Source organism: Balaenoptera borealis (assembly GCF_965194805.1).
Source record: "Balaenoptera borealis genome assembly, chromosome: 15".
Classification (NCBI taxonomy): domain Eukaryota; kingdom Metazoa; phylum Chordata; class Mammalia; order Artiodactyla; family Balaenopteridae; genus Balaenoptera; species Balaenoptera borealis.
This window is the reverse complement of record NC_138871.1, coordinates 62,606,066-62,622,276: the sequence shown is the minus strand read 5'-3', so window position 1 is coordinate 62,622,276 and position 16,211 is coordinate 62,606,066. Positions and strand designations below refer to the sequence as shown.

At 42.4% G+C, this 16,211-nt stretch overlaps 1 protein-coding gene and 1 long non-coding RNA gene across 3 annotated transcripts in view; both read left to right on the top strand.

Annotated features, from left to right (window-relative positions):
* Window positions 1–14,340, top strand: part of LOC309611874 — a 39,242-nt gene extending 24,902 nt beyond the window's left edge. The window contains exon 2 of the long non-coding RNA XR_014234800.1: window positions 7,286–14,340. This is a non-coding gene — a long non-coding RNA (uncharacterized lncRNA). The remainder of the gene's footprint in view (window positions 1–7,285) is intronic.
* The window catches only part of CRIM1 (cysteine rich transmembrane BMP regulator 1), a 205,106-nt gene that overhangs the window by 25,796 nt on the left and 163,099 nt on the right, over window positions 1–16,211 (top strand). The gene's annotated exons all lie outside the window — the stretch shown is intronic.

Below are 16,211 nucleotides of genomic sequence, written 5' to 3'. Positions count from 1 at the left end.
CACATCCAGGAGCCTGATTTCTCTTGGGGCTCTGATTTCCTTGGGCTCTGCAAGCAGGGGAAATTGGGAAGCCCTTGAGAAGCCAGGACCTGAGGGTTTGAGTTAAAACCCGAAGGACACAGAGATCACAAGAAAGACACCAAGAGAATCTGGGAGACACTGAGTTGGAGGCAGAGGAATCCGACATTGCAAGAGGAGAATTTTGCTTTGGGAGGTTAAAGAGGTTTGGTTGCCTTCTGAGTGAGAATGGCATTCTATTTGTTAGCCAGAAATACATCAGATCCTGGAAATGTCTGAGGCCAGAGAGCTGTACCAGAAGTGAGAATTATGGAGTTGGAAGGGCCCTTAGAAAAGCATCTCTAGGTCAGCCCCTCGTTTTACAGATTAAGGGACCAAGGCCCATAACACTTTGTCATGTTATCTTAATGCATTTTTACAGTTTCTACAGCACCTGCCTCTTCCTTCCAAGCCCAAAGAGGTTGAGGGGCTTCTTCTTGCCCACTCTGGAGGGAGCTCTTGGGACCCCCGTTGCCCTCCCCACCCCTTGACCTTGGTCTCAGAGTAGTGGGCACGGCGGCCGAATCAGCCCCTGCTGAACTTTTCGGTCCCTGCCCGCTTCCCTGCCCCACCCCTACCCCCCATGCAGGAATCCGAGCCCTCCCCGTGGGGCTGTGAAGGCCCTGGAATGTGGCACTCTGACCTCTGGCAGTTGAGTGTCCTGGATGGACCTGGCCTGGGAAACAGGAAGGACTCAGGGGAGGCGGGGAAGAGTGCTCCTTGGCCTTGGGGTGGGACGGAGGGAAAGGAAGTGCCTGGGCAGTGTCGCTTCCCCAGGTCGGCTCAGTTGACTCCCCCAACACGGGAGACCAGGCAGCAGGGGCTCTGGGGGGTAGGTTTCCTCAGTGCTGGGTCAGGGGGTGCACTGCCAGAGCACTTGGGGTGAGGAAGAAAGGGTTTGAGGGGGAAAGGGAGGAGCAGACCAGAGGCAGAGGAAACTGTTGCAGGAGATGACGGACCTGAGGGTGGTGGGTGGAGAGAAGGGATGTCCAGCCCCTGTGCAGATGGACACATTCTCACTTTAGAAGCCAAATATGTTAAAAGGTGGGAAAGACCTTTCTAAAGAAGTTTCCGCCTCATTTTGAGACTCCAGAGCTTTTTAACATGCTCACCCTTCGCAAGACAGAGTTAGTGAAGCGGGTGGTTGCCCGTTCAGGTGTGAGGCTGACTGGCACTTAGCTGTCCCTTTCTGGGGTCTGTCAGTGATGCCCCCCCCACCCCCGCCTTGTGCATGCTCTGCTCACTTACCTCTCTCAGATTTTCAAAAACCGTGAGGTCGAGCCTTGGTCATGAAGTCCACACCAGCTCCTTGCCTTGTTCCCAGATAAGGGCACCTCGTGTCCTCAGCTTCCTCCCCGTGAAAGCACTTTGCAGGATGCACAGCAAGGGCTTGGAGCTGCCTCGTGCCGACCCTTGTGAAACCATGAACATCTTGCCAGACTGCACGTGAGGTCTGCCAGGATGGCAAGCCAGCTTTTCGTTGGGGGGGGGGGGCGGTTTACAGGTAAATTCCATGCTCGTGGGGAAGGAATAGAAACAAGAGGTGGCAGAGCGTCTCTGAAACACCTGTTTAAAGAGGAGAGCTGCCGCCCGTACCTGAAGGGATTGGGTTTCGTTTGTAGCTGGAATCTCTCCAAGCTGAGTCAGTTCATTCTTCCCGTGCCCAGGGTTGTCTTGAATGATAATTAGTGTTCCGTGGTCATGCTACATCCCACTGAAGTGAGGGCGCTCGTCTCCTTTTCTTCTTTCTCGTGTGACATTGTACAGAGTCCTAGGAGTAGTGGCCCTGTTGCTAAGTGGAAATGTCTTGGTTATCAGACTCATTCACTGGTCCTGCCAACCAGGGTATGTGGCGCCCTTCCTCCACCTAATTGATACCGAAAGCCCCCAGGTGAGGCCCATAGGGATGCTGCAGGCAGTGCAGCAGGTAAGCATCTTACTCAAGGTGTGCATCTTAGGACTTCCCTGAGAACCTAGCAATCCTCTATAAACTTGAGAGTTTATTTATTTATTTTTTTATGACTGAAAAAGCCATTTATTTTCATTAAACGTGACTTTAGACTATCTAGATTGAAACCTAAACATCTCTCCAAATGATTTAATTTTCACCTTTCCTCCAGTCTTTGATGATATCAAGACTGTACCCAGACAATACCTCCTCCTAGAAGCCATCCCTCCTCTCTGACCCCCAGCACATTGGATATGCCTCACATTTAAGCACCGATCATATAGCCTGTTGTGATGATTTATTTCAACAGATATTAATCAGGCACTTGCTACATGACAGTCACTGTGATGTGGTTAAACCAAAGAAACCCCTGCCTCAGAGAACTTACAGAGGGGAGTCACTAACCAAAAAAGCAAACAGTTCTATGATACACTGCTAGATAAATGAATGTTGTAAAAAAAAAATAGAGCAGGGTAAAGGAATAGAGAGTGATGGAGTGGGGGCACTTGGAAGTTTAAAACAACAGAATTATTAAAGAGCGTGTTAAGTGCTTGTATATATGTTCAACACTACGTATCTTTGTATATTCTAATCCTTTGAAAATTGGTGATCCTTGTTAGTTAAATAGGGTATGGATTTGAGCAGAGCATCCTTTGGGAATGGTCTATATTTGGTATTTTATATTCTAACAACCATTAGTTCTTTTTTTTTTTTTTTAAAGGAATTCCTTTATTTTTATTTATTTATTTTTATTTATTTATTTATTTTTGGCTGTGTTGGGTCTTCGTTTCTGTGCGAGGGCTTTCTCTAGTTGCGGCAAGCGGGGGCCACTCTTCATCGCGGTGTGCGGGCTTCTCACTATGGCGACCCCTCTTATTGCGGAGCGCAGGCTCCAGACGCGCAGGCTCAGTAGTTGTGGCTCACGGGCCTAGTTGCTCCGCGGCATGTGGGATCTTCCCAGACCAGGGCTCGAACCCGTGTGCCCTGCATTGGCAGGCAGATTCTCAACCACTGCGCCACCAGGGAAGCCCCAACCATTAGTTCTTGAAAGGTATATTGAACCTAATAAAATAGATGGTAATTTTTAACCTTTCAGGTAGGAGTTAAGGGAGCTATATTTCCAGAAATTGTGAGTTTTATCATTTGAACAATTTACTGATGACTTCTTTTACACTATAAAGACTAAGTTTGAATAGAATAACATTGCAGAGTCGAGCTCTTGCAAAATTCACGTACCTAATTGCATGTGGGAATACATGCTGCTGTAGCATGTGGAAAAAGGACTGGGTGATTCATGTGGTTTTTATGTTTCTTTTTGGAAGCAAATTAGTTATTCTCTATATGTGTATGTTTATGCATGCATGCGTTCAAATTTGAAATGTAGAAATTTATCAACTGTTTTCTTTAACTTTGAAAGAAAGTTAAAGTTTCTTTGCAGTGTTTTAAAATACCCAAAAGGTACTTGCTTCCTAAATCTCTGGAAGGCATGAATTACTATAAAGTATATTTTTTTGCATCTCAGACATTCCAGAAAGATGTTAAATATAAATGCATAAGTATTGAAGAACATAAGTAAACCTAAATCTTAGATACCCACGGAATATCTTTGAAGCTGCTGCTTTTTTTCCCCCCACAGGATATTATTAATGGAGTAGTCCCTTAGTCCAGTTTCACTTTCATTTTCTCCATTCAGTAAGTGGCGGTTGGGACCCTATCCCCCCAGCAGCTCAGAATCCAGCTGCAAACAGACAGCTGCAGTGTCTTTGGATAAGTGAAGTGGGTGGGAGAAAATCAAGTTAACTTTGAGGAGAAAACATTTAAGCCACACACAGTAAGATGGTAGCAGATTTTCAGTTAAACAGTGCAAGAAAGCTCGTGCCTCGCAGAGGACATGCAATCAGCAAAATACTCAGAGAATTGATTCAGTAAATATTTATGGAGGACCTACTGTGTGCTAAGCCCTGCTCTAGGTGCGAAAGATAGAGCTATGAACAAGACAGACAAAAATCTTTACCTACCTGGAGCTTTGCAGTAGAGAGAGACAAAATGAATAATGTCAGTAAGTAAAACATATACCGTGCCAGAGGGATATACAGTCTGTGCAGAAAAAATAAAGCCGAGAAGGGGAAGTGGTTGCAGTTTAGAGTGATCATGGAAAGTCATGCCGAGAAGTTCAGATTGATCAGAATCCTGAAGGGGTGGGGGAGTGAATGGGCGCAGAACTGGGGTGGAGGGACGATGTTCTGGGTGGGGGGGGACGTGGGTTCCCAGGCCCTGAGGCTTTAGTGCTGGGGAGGGAAGAGGTGCTGGCCTCAAAGTGGGACGTAACTGGGAGGTTAGCTGGGGCCGAGCACAAGCCTCTTTTATCAGTGTGAGGGGTTAGACTTGACTGTGGAGGCAGGTGGGAGCCATTGAAGACTGGGGGATAGTGTTGGTGTCATGGCTGAGACCCCCAGGGTCTCAGAGCTTGGCATCTGTTAGGTGTAGATGTTTGATTACTACGCAAAGGAAACTCCAGTGTTGTGGGAAGTGTGCAAATGTATTTTTCAAACATGTTCTTAAGATTGCTTAATCTTTTTATGGTCTCGTTATATTTGCTTGTATGGTCTATATCACGTGAAATCTTAGGGATTAAATCATTGCTGTACAAATCAAAGTTCTCCCAAACGATTAATATTCATTTCTTGACATACCCTAAGGCAAGAGTCCTGCTTTTCATTGTCCCCTTATCTACATTTGCTTCTAGGAGGAGAGTTTCAGGTTGAATTTCAAGGACTTGATGCCTTTAAGAATCAATGTATCAGACAGGCCCTGTGTGGCATGAGGTTTCTAAATAGGCCACAGCTCTCTGATTCTCATTTCTTTTTTTTTTTTTTGGGCCATGCTGTGTGCCTTGCGGGATCCTAGTTCCCTGACTAGGGATTGAACCCGGGCCCCCGCCGTCACTGAGTCCTAACCACTGTACTGCCAGGGAATTCCCTGATTCTGGTATCTAATTTATAACACTTCTTCCCATATAAACATACAGTAGCAATGTGGATTTTAATGATGTTTCAAGAAAAGAAAAGATCTGGACATACACATCAAACTTTCACTTACCACGAAACTGAGCACATAAAAAAAATGTTCATTGAATATTGCTGGCAACTTGTGCTTTGTTGCCAGGACCAGATAGCAGGAGATCCATGGAGTGTATAGGGATAAATAAGATCACACATAGAGATAATTTTGCTCACAAAAATATAAAGGTTTGGGATTGAGGGCGTGATATTTAGGGATGATATTTCTTTGTAGAACAGTATCAGAGTTAGTGGTAAGGATCAGTTAGAAATATAATTGTTGGAATTAAAGGTGATCACGCTTTCACTTCTTATCATCTTCTACTTTGTTCACTTTGAAGAATTCAGATAAATTACTAAGGTGGGGTTCACAGCAGGGCCCAAGTTGATTTGCAAAGATATTTCCTTCAAAATGATTGCTAACTGATTTCACTAATTCATTATCCTGAAAAGATTCCTTAGTGCTACTTACAGATCATTACACCTTTTAGAAATCATTACTTTCGCCTCAGGAGTATTGCTTTATGTGGAGGCATTATTGCTTTCACAAGGAAACCTTTGTTTCCTGGATGATAGAATAGTTGAGGTCATGTTTATATTGTTGGGTTTTCTGTTCTTGGATGTTTCCAGAGGTTCTCCAGCAACTCCATTGTCTTGGCTGAGAAGGTGTCAGAGAGGCTGTGCCAGCCCTTGTGGTGATGACCGTCAGCCATGGGTCTCTAGGCCATATTCACTCGAGATGGGCATCTCCAGTGTGAGATGGAAAAATAGCAGTGTTCCTCTCTTTCTTTTCCCTGGTGCTTGGGTTCTTTAGACTCACTTGGACTTGACATTTTGTCCAACCATTCGACCACCTTACTTCCCTATTTCTTCAATTCCTCTTGTTGCCTGCTTGGTGATATGTCTGTGTGGAATTCAGACCTGGTTGCTTAGCTTTCCTCCTCAGCTAAATGTGTAAGTCTATGGAAAGCACCTAGTAAGGTCCCTGGCTTAGGAATTGTTAGCTCTTATCAGAAGATTTGACTGGCAGGGTGGGTGTGAAATGTGCTTCATTATCTGTGCTAACTGTTCAGCTAGTATAATGAAAAATTTGTATCTTTCAAAGTGGTTATTTTCAGAATATCATGCTCATTTTGTTTTTCTTGTTGTTTGAAATTCTGGTCACATTTCTTCTTCTCCCTGTCGTGATTTACACTGTTGGATGAGTACAGTCAAGAAAAAAGGCATTCCCACATCTAGCCTTCTGTTTGACTCTTGGTCATTTGACTAACAGATTTTAGGCTAGAGCATACATTAATATTTATAAAATGATACTGTGTATTATTCATATCCACAAGTACCTTTCTGGCAAGAAGCATTAACTTGTGTCACGTTATTTAATTATGGTCATGATAGACAAAAGTGGTAGGAAGGGAGATAATAGAGTTTATTATTTAAGTTATTATTTATCCAACATGGTCGAGGAATATTACACTTTTTCACTCATTTGACATATAAATATGTGATATGTGGAAGTGTTGGGTAATAAAATGTTGAGGCTAAAAGAAAACTTGAGTTAGTATTAATATTTCAAAAGTAGGAAGACCAAGATCCAAAGATGTTTCTCAGTTATTTCTGAATAATTGACTTTTTCCTACCACCAAACTTACTTTCCAGAAAAAGTTTGGCACTTAAAGATTCAGATTGCTTTGCTTAAGTTCAACTCCTCCTGTTCCTGTTTACTCCCTCTGCAGATGTTTATTTTGCTGAGCTACTATTTGCAAGCCCTATGATAGCCCAATGATAAAAAGAACCCACTTTCTGGTGGAGATTAGATGAGCAGTTTCATTATACTGCCGTAAGTGAAATAATTTTAATGGATGTATAACAGAACTCCTACAGAGGAGACAATTCTTGATTTAGTCCCTATAGAGCAGATGAAACCTGGAGAAAGTATTAAAGACTAAATAGGAGCTTTCAAAGCAGGTAAAGAGAAGCAGCTTTCTAGCCAGAGACAACACCTTGTGCGAAGCCCAGGGGTCAGGAACAGTGTGGGTCATTTGGGAGCACATCATTATGAAGTATTGCTGTAGTAAGTGGGGAAGAGTGGAAGAGATGAGGGTGGAGAAGTGGACTGGGGTCAAATCTAAACAGGCTTCGTGTGCTGTGCCAGAGACTGGAATGGCCAGATGGTGGACTTTCTTTGGAGACCGTTGCTTCCCAATTCCATATCCTTAAGAAGTTTGATAGGGCTATTCTTTTTTTTTTTTTTTTTAGAAATTCACGTTCTTTTATTTATTTATTTATTTATTTATGACTGTGTTGAGTCTTCGTTTCTGTGCGAGGGCTCTCTCTAGTTGCGGCAAGCAGGGACCACTCCTCATCGCGGTGCGCGGGCCTCTCACCATCGCGGCCTCTCTTGTTGCGGAGCACAGGCTCCAGACGCGCAGGCTCAGCAATTGTGGCTCACGGGCCCAGTTGCTCCGTGGCATGTGGGATCCTCCCAGACCAGGGCTCGAACCCGTGTCCCCTGCATTGGCAGGCAGACTCCCAACCACTGCGCCACCAGGGAAGCCCGATAGGGCTGTTCTTATAACACCCTCACTAGGTGTTATTTACACCAAAGCACCTCTGTAGGAGAATAAAACACTGTGAGCCAGGTACCTAAGGGATGGCTAATCACCTGGCTTTAAGGACAGCTTTTAGAGAATCTAGATGAAGAGAGGAAATGTGAAAGAATTAGGTACTTCTCCAAGATAATTTTTCCCTCAACTAAGATGTATCCATTTTTAAGCAGCAGTACATTTTTTTTTAATAATGGCATCCATTTTTTAAAAATTAATTAGTTAATTAATTAATTTTTTTTGGCTGTGTTGGGTCTTCGTTTCTGTGTGAGGGCTTTCTCTAGTTGCGGCAAGCGGGGGCCACTCTTCATCGCGGTGCGCGGGCCTCACACTATCGCGGCCTCTCTTGTTGCGGAGCACAGGCTCCAGATGCCCAGGCTCAGTAGTTGTGGCTCACGGGCCCAGTTGCTCCGTGGCATGTGGGATCTTCCCAGACCAGGGCTCGAACCCGTGTTCCCTGCATTGGCAGGCAGATTCTCAATCACTGCGCCACCAGGGAAGCCCAGCAGCAGTACATTTGATAACAAAACCAATATTCTTTGAAGCTGGTTAAACAAGGGGTTACATGTTTTAGTGGACATTCATGCTCAGAGAAGACTGTGTTGCTTAATAATGACATGTGCCTGGCCAGAAGGCCAGTCCAGCACTGCATAAGCATGGGCCAGTGGAGAAGGCCTGAGATTTTCCTTTTAAAATATTGAGATTCAGTCTCAAAGTAGGGGAAATGAAAGGGGGTTGAGTTCTACACCATTGGGTTCAGTCAGACTAGTTGTAGCTAGGGAAGAGTTTCCATGAGCAATCAAGTATCCTGTTTTGATTATTTTAAAAAATTTCAGAAATGTAACCATTTAGTGTCTAACTTTGAGTAACTTCCTGGTAAAACCACACCAAAGAGAAACTGATTGAAAAAATATATTTATAGGTCCAAGTACCTGGATGAGGTAACATGCTATATGGGACTGTTAGTCATAAGCCATTTATGAGATATCTTAATAATCTTTTTGAAGAATTAGTTTTTATTATGTTAATCACTTCTGTTGCTTTTATTTCTGTTACATTGATTTTCTCCATGTATTTATTAACTTCATCTTTCTTGTTTCTTTGGATTTGCTTTGTTGATCTTTTTCTAATTTCAGATGAGTGCTTAGCTCATTTTTTTTAACCTTATTTCCTGTGAAATTTCCCTTTAAACACTGCCTTAGCTGTGTCCCATCAATGTTGACATGTGACATATCTACTGTTCTTCATTTTTAAGTATTTGATTAATTTTCCCATAATCCCCTCCCATTAAAAAAAAAACCTTTTTATCATAGAAGTTTTCAAATATATACAGAAGTAGAGGCAACTGTGTAATGACTCAGTGCTTCAGTAGTTATCAATTCAAGGCCAATCCTGTTTTAATCTGTTGAGACCTCAGCCAGTAAATCCTCTAGGATTGGAGGTGCTAGAAAGGTCCTGCAAAGTGATATTTGTTATATTAAAAGCACCTTTGGCTTGCCTTACTCTGCACAGTGATTGTTTTCCAGACCTTAAACTAGTTTGATAAATGGGAAATTATTTTAAATTTAAATTGTGACCACCATAAGCGTGTGATTCTCTGACACTGTGACCAGTAAATTGTTAGCATTGTACAGTTTCAGCTAAGATGCCAGAATCAAGGAAACACAAGGAGGAAGTCTAAAGGGACCTCACAGATTATCCATCTCACCTCCGTTTTAGTGATGAAATAAATTGGAGCCGAGGGGGCCAAATGCCTTGTTCAGGGTCACTCTAATGACAAAGCTAAGGTTGTGGTCCCCTGGACCGGGGCCTCTCCATGAGAACAGACCTCTGGGCTATCTGATTTTCTATATGCAATTGAGGGTAGATAGTCCCTAATTTAGGCAGAATTGTGAAATAAGAGAGTTGTGTTCTGTAGCCCTGGTTTCTCCTCTCCTTATCTTGTTTCATGAATTCCTTCTAGAAATACTGCTTATCTTTTCTTAACTTCTTCTCTGTCCCCACCAGCTTCCTGTTATCAAAAAGGAAATTATCCTTCCCTTACTTAATCTTTTCCTCTGTTTCAAGATTCCTAGGAACATTTTATTCACATACTTGGTATGATTTTGGTTAGAGTAGTGGGAAATTATACTGTAAACTCCTCTTTCCTAGCATTTTAAATCCTTAGTACCTTGCTCAGTTCTTGATGTATAATAGATACCAATAACTGATTGAGGAATGAATGTTTGAAAGAAAGAATGAATGAACAAATGACTTTACATGCTACAGTTCGTCCCTGGTCCTCCTCTGATAGGTGTATTGCTGAGGTGTTGACAACAGTTACAGCAATGGAACATTCGCTTATCATTCATAAATGTTTTACTATAAATTGGTTTAGTAAATTGGTTCAGTACTGTTTATTTTTCAAAGACTTCCCCACTTGGACATAATATGAATCAGTGGTCATGTTTGTTTGTTATATATTTAGAGGTTTGCATCAGTTTAAGAGTCCTCAAAAAAAATTGTGTGCAGATTTTAGTATTTCCATTGTTTTAGATTAAGGCTTGGTCTACTCTGATACACAGTTACATATGCCTCACATAGTTTTACTTTGTGGAAATGCCTATAAAACAGATTTTTATGTCATGAATCATTTCTACTGATAACCATAATTTTGCCCTTCTTGCTTTGCACTGATTACAGCATGAGGAAGAGAGGGAAAGGGAAGCACCAGCTTTTGGAACATCCGCCTTAAGCTGGAAGGAGAGAGAATGAAAGCTCACTGCCTTAGATTCCTCCTTGAGCAGAGCTGAATGCACGATAACAGCCAGCCGGGAGCTGGGGGAGTTAAGAGCAGCAATTTTACATTACACTGGAGTTTCTAGGCTGGCATGGAAAGAGATGCCAGTACTAGCTATTTGCATCTTAACTGTAGCCACAGGGATATGTGAACAGCTGGAGAATTAATTTGATATATATTCCCAGCAGCCTCTCTTCTGCCAACAGAATTCCATTACTGTGAGCTTCTGAGTGTGTACCACGAATTTGTCTTGCTTTTTAATATCTGCTATAGCGTGTTTCTGGTAAGTGGAATACCACACAATGGGGTGTAGCCATATCTTGGTTTGGAGTAAACTCCATTACCCTAAGCTGATATGAGGTAGGAAAGGTAAGGCTCTGAGTCTACAAATGCCTTCTGCCTTCAGGAAGTTGGACATTTCAGATGAACACACAGTACTTTGTCCAATAAGTGCGGTCATACCTGAAACATTTTATTCCATGTTACTGGAATTTCAGGCACCAGCAAGCAGATGGAAATATATTTTGACAAGCAGAGAATCTGGAACCAGTTGGGCCAGAGTTGCCGTGGCTGGTTCCTTGAGCTCCTGGGCACAGAGCGGGTGTAGCCCCCGGGGCTGCTGCTTCCCAGATCTGGAGCTGGCTGTGTCTCTGTACATCTTCCAAGACTCCTCTTCTTTCACGTCCTTTTCCCCTCTCCTACCCTGAGGATCACAACTCCTTTCTCAGTAGCCTTTGCACTTAGAATCTGTTATATCAACTGTGGAAAGAAGGAATTTCAGGCATCATCAAGAATATTGGAAATTAGTCTGTGGAACAGAAAGACCAAGTCCAGGGTTAGACTGAAGGTGACTGTTGGAAGTGCAGGTGTTTCAGGTGTTTTTGCTTTGGTACCACATGTACACTCTTACAAATTTTTTTTTTGCAAAATCATTCACTACACTAAAGGTAATAGAGCTGTTGGGAAAAATAGGGATGGGGCAGGTCACTCAAAACCTATGGAACTGTGAACACAGAGGATAAATATAAACAATAAGAATCCAAATAAAGCTCCTGACTCAGGTAAGCTGCTCTTAACATTTGCATCTGGAGCCTGGGCAGCCCATCCTTTGCAGCTTTACACACTCCTGAGCTCAGGCTGCTTCCTTCAGGGCATGGGACCTCACAGATACTTACTCTGAATGGAGACTAGTTTCATCAGAATTAAATATAAGATCCAGGGGTAGTTTTTTGTTTTTTTTTTTGTTTTTTTGGCTGCATTGGGTCTTCATTGCTGCGCGTGGGCTTTTCTCTAGTTGTGGCAAGCGGGGGCTTTTCTTGTTGTGGAGCACAGGCTCTGGGTGCGCGGGCTTCAGTAGTTGTGGCGTGCGGACTCAGTAGTTGTGGTTCATGGGCTCTAGAGAGCAGGCTCAGTAGTTGTGGCGCACGGGCTTAGCTGCTCCGTGGCATGTGGGAACTTCCCGGACCAGGGATCGAGCCTGTGTCTCCTGCATTGGCAGGCAGATTCTTAACCACTGCGCTACCAGGGAAGTCCCCAGGGGTAGTTTCTTCATCATGATTTTTTTAAAACGAGAGAATATCTCTAGCTTTCTCATTTGTACATTCAACCTCCCCGGACAGTTAAATGTAGTGGAAAGTTCAACCACTAGAGCAGCCATTTCTTGCACTAAAGGAAGGAATTTAAACAAGATTATAAGCCTTTTCTTAAGGTGTTCATTTAACTGCGAAGACTTTTCCTTTTATTGTGAGAAAACTTGCTCCTGATGTTTTTATAACATTAATGTGCTGGGGGAAATCACACATGAACCAACACACCTTCTGCATTATACTGACATCATTTTTTTCCAAATTATGTATAACTAAAATCACGTTAGAGAAACGTGTTTTTATGGTTCAGTAGTAACTGTTAGGAGAAGAGGTACCCAGTATCTTTTGTTATTTCTCAAACCTGGGTCCTATGCTGTCTTGGCCTAAGTGTACCAGCAAGACATGCTCTTTAGAACAGCAGTTCTCAAAGTGTGGACCACAGACCCCTGGGGGGCACTGAGACCTTTTCAAGTAGTACATGAGGTCAAAGTTATTTTCACAGTAATATTAACATATTATTTGCTTTTATTCTGTGTCAACATTTGCACTGCTGGTGCAAAAACAATTCTGGTAAAACTGCTGGCATCTTAGCATGAGCAGAGGCTATGGCCCCAAACTGTGTTAGTCACCGGTATGCACTTGCAGTAAAGTAAATACTAATAACCAAATAACAAACCAAATAAAAAATCAGTTTCCGGTCCGCTTCTCTGGTGAGACAGGGCCGGGAGATGCTCTCCTCGGCTCCTTGCCTGGGTGGGCAAGTCAGGCTCTAGGGCCGGCAGAAATCCTTGTTTGGGGGTACCACCAAATTCCCAAGAGTGCTACAGCTGAGCGGAGCGGCTGCTTGGGACTACTGCTCGGGCGGTGCAGAAAGCCTTCTTGGAATCTGACATGACATCACTTTGGGACTGTTGGCCAGCTGCTCCTGACTTGGCCACATGAAGGCTCAGACTGTCCCAGTCTCTGAACTGAAGAGAGCCAACACTATTAGCATATCTCTCACCACCATGAATGCAACATATTTCAATGAAGAGTATCAGGAGGACATCTGCAAATCCCAGTCTGGCATGTGTAAGTTCTGAGGAATGGTGGAATAACCCAATGTATCTGGGTGACCTTTGGAGACAGCTGAGACAGAGCTACGACAGGGCAGTGGCAGGCAATCAACTCATAGCCCATCTTCTCCAGCCGTGTGGCTGACAAGGTCTTGGTGCCCTGGCTGGCTGTCAGGCCTAAGCCTCTGAGGTGGGAGAGCTGAATTCAGGACATTGGTCCAACAGAGACCTCCCGGCCCCACGTGATATCAATCGGTGAGAGCCCTCCCAGAGGTCTTGTCTCAACACGTAAGACCCAGCTCCACTCAACGACCAGCAAGCTCCAGTGGTGGACACCCCATGCCAAACAACTAGCAAAAGAGGAACACAACCCCACCCATTAGTAGAGAGGCTGCCTAAAATCATAATAAGTTCACAGACACCCCAAAACACACCACTGCACTCGGTCTTGCCCACCAGGAAGACAAGATCCAGCCTCATCCACCACAACACAGGCACCAGTCCCCTCCACCAGGAAGCCTACACAACCCACTGAAACAACCTTAGCCACTGGGGGCAGACACCAAAAACAAGGGAACTACAAACCTGCAGCCTGTGAAAAGGAGACCCCAAACACAGTAAGTTAAGCAAAATGAGAAGACAGAGAAATACACAGCAGATGAAGGAGCAAGGTAAAAACCCACCAGACCAAACAAATGAAGAGGAAATAGTCTACCTGAAAAAGAATTCAGAGTAATGATAGTAAAGATGATCCAAAATCTTGGAAATAGAATGGAGAAAATACAAGAAACGTTTAACAAGGACCTAGAAGAACTAAAGAGCAAACAAACAATGATGAACAACACAGTCAATGAAATTAAAAATTCTCTAGAAGGAATCAATAGCAGAATAACTGAGGCAGAAGAACGGATAAGTGACCTGGAAGATAAAATAGTGGAAATAACTACTGCAGAGCAGAATAAAGAAAAACGAATGAAAAGAATTGAGGACAGTCTCAGAGACTTCTGGGACAACATTAAATGCGCCAACATTTGAATTATAGGGGTCCGAGAAAAAGAAAGGGACTGAGAAAATATTTGAAGAGCTTATAGTTGAAAACTTCCCTAATATGGGAAAGGAAATAATCAAGTACAGGAAGCAGAGAGAGTCCCATACAGGATAAATCCAAGGAGAAACACGCCAAGACACATACTAATCAAACTATCAAAAATTAAATACAGAGAAAAAATATTAAAAGCAGCAAGGGAAAAGCAGCAAGTAATGTACAAGGGAATCCCCATAAGGTTAACAGCTGATCCTTGAGCAGAAATTCTGCAAGCCAGAAGGAAGTGGCAGGACATATTTAAAGTGATGAAAGGGAAAAACCTACAACCAAGATTACTCTACCCAGCAAGGATCTCATTCAGATTCGGCGGAGAAATTAAAACTTTTACAGACAAGCAAAAGCTAAGAGAATTCAGCACCACCAAACCAGCATTACAGCAAACGCTAAAGGAACTTCTCTAGGCAGGAAACACAAGAGAAGGAAAAGACCTACAATAACAAACCCAAAACAATTAAGAAAATGGTAATAGGAACATATATATCGATAATTACCTTAAATGTAAATGAATTAAAGGCTCCAACCAAAAGACATAGACTGGCTGAATGGATGCAAAAAGAAGACCCGTATATATGCTGTCTACAAGACACCCACTTCAGACCTAGGAACACATACAGATTGAAAGTGAGGGGATGGAAAAAGATATTCCATGCAAATGGAAATCAAAAGAAAGCTGGAGTAGCAATTCTCATAACAAACAAAATAGACTTTAAAATAAAGATTATTACAATAGACAAACAAGGACACTACATAATAATCAAGGGATCAATCCAAGAAGAAGATATAAAAATTGTAAATCTTTATGCACCCAACATAGGAGTACGTCAATACATAAGGCAAATGCTAACAGCCATAAAAGAGGAAATCGACAGTAACACAATCATAGTGGGAGACTTTAACACTGACTTTCACCAATGGACAGATCATCCAAAGTGAAAATAAATAAGGAAACACAAGCTTTAAATGATACATTAAACAAGGTGGACTTAATTGATATTTATAAGACATTCCAACCAAAAACAACAGAATACACTTTATTCTCAAGTGCTCATGGAACATTCTCCAGGATAGATCATATCCTGGGTCACAAATCAAACCTTGGTAAATTTAAGAAAATTGAAATCATATCAAGTATCTTTTCCGACCACAATGCTATAGACTAGATATCAATTACAGGAAAAAATCTGTAAAAAATACAAACACGTGGAGGCTAAACAATACACTACTAAATAACGAAGAGATCGCTGAAGAAATCAAAGAGAAAATCAAACAATACCTAGAAAGAAATGACAATGAAAACACGACGACCCAAAACCTATGGGACGCAGCAAAAGCAGTTCTAAGAGCAAGGTTTATAGCAATACAGTCCCACCTCAAGAAACAAGAAACATCTCAAATAAACAACCTAACCTTATACCTAAAGCAATGAGAGGAAGAAGAACAAAAAAACCCCAAAGTTAGCAGAAGGAAAGAAATCATAGATCAGAAATAAAAAGAAATGAAGGAAATGATAGCAAAAACCAATAAAACCAAAAGCTGGTTCTTTGAGAAGATAAACACAATTCATAAACCATTAGCCAGACTCATCAAGCAAAAAAGGCAGAAGACTCAAATCAACAGAATTAGAAATGAAAAAGGAGAAGTAACAACTGACCCTGCAGAAATATAAAGGATCATGAGAGATTACTACAAGCAACTATATACCAATAAAATGGACAACCTGGAAGAAATGGACAAATTCTTAGAAAAGCACAACCTTCTGAGACTGAACCAGGCGGAAATAGAGAATATAAACAGACCAATCACAAGCACTGAAATTGAAACTGATTTAAAAATCTTCCAGCAAACAAAAAGCACAGGACCAGATGGCTTCACAGGTGAATTCTATGAAACATTTAGAGAAGAGCTAACACCTATCCTTCTCAAACTCTTCCAAAATATAGCAGAGGGAGGAACACTCTGAAACTCATTCTACGAGGCCACCATCACCCTGATATCAAAACCAGACAAAGATGTCACACA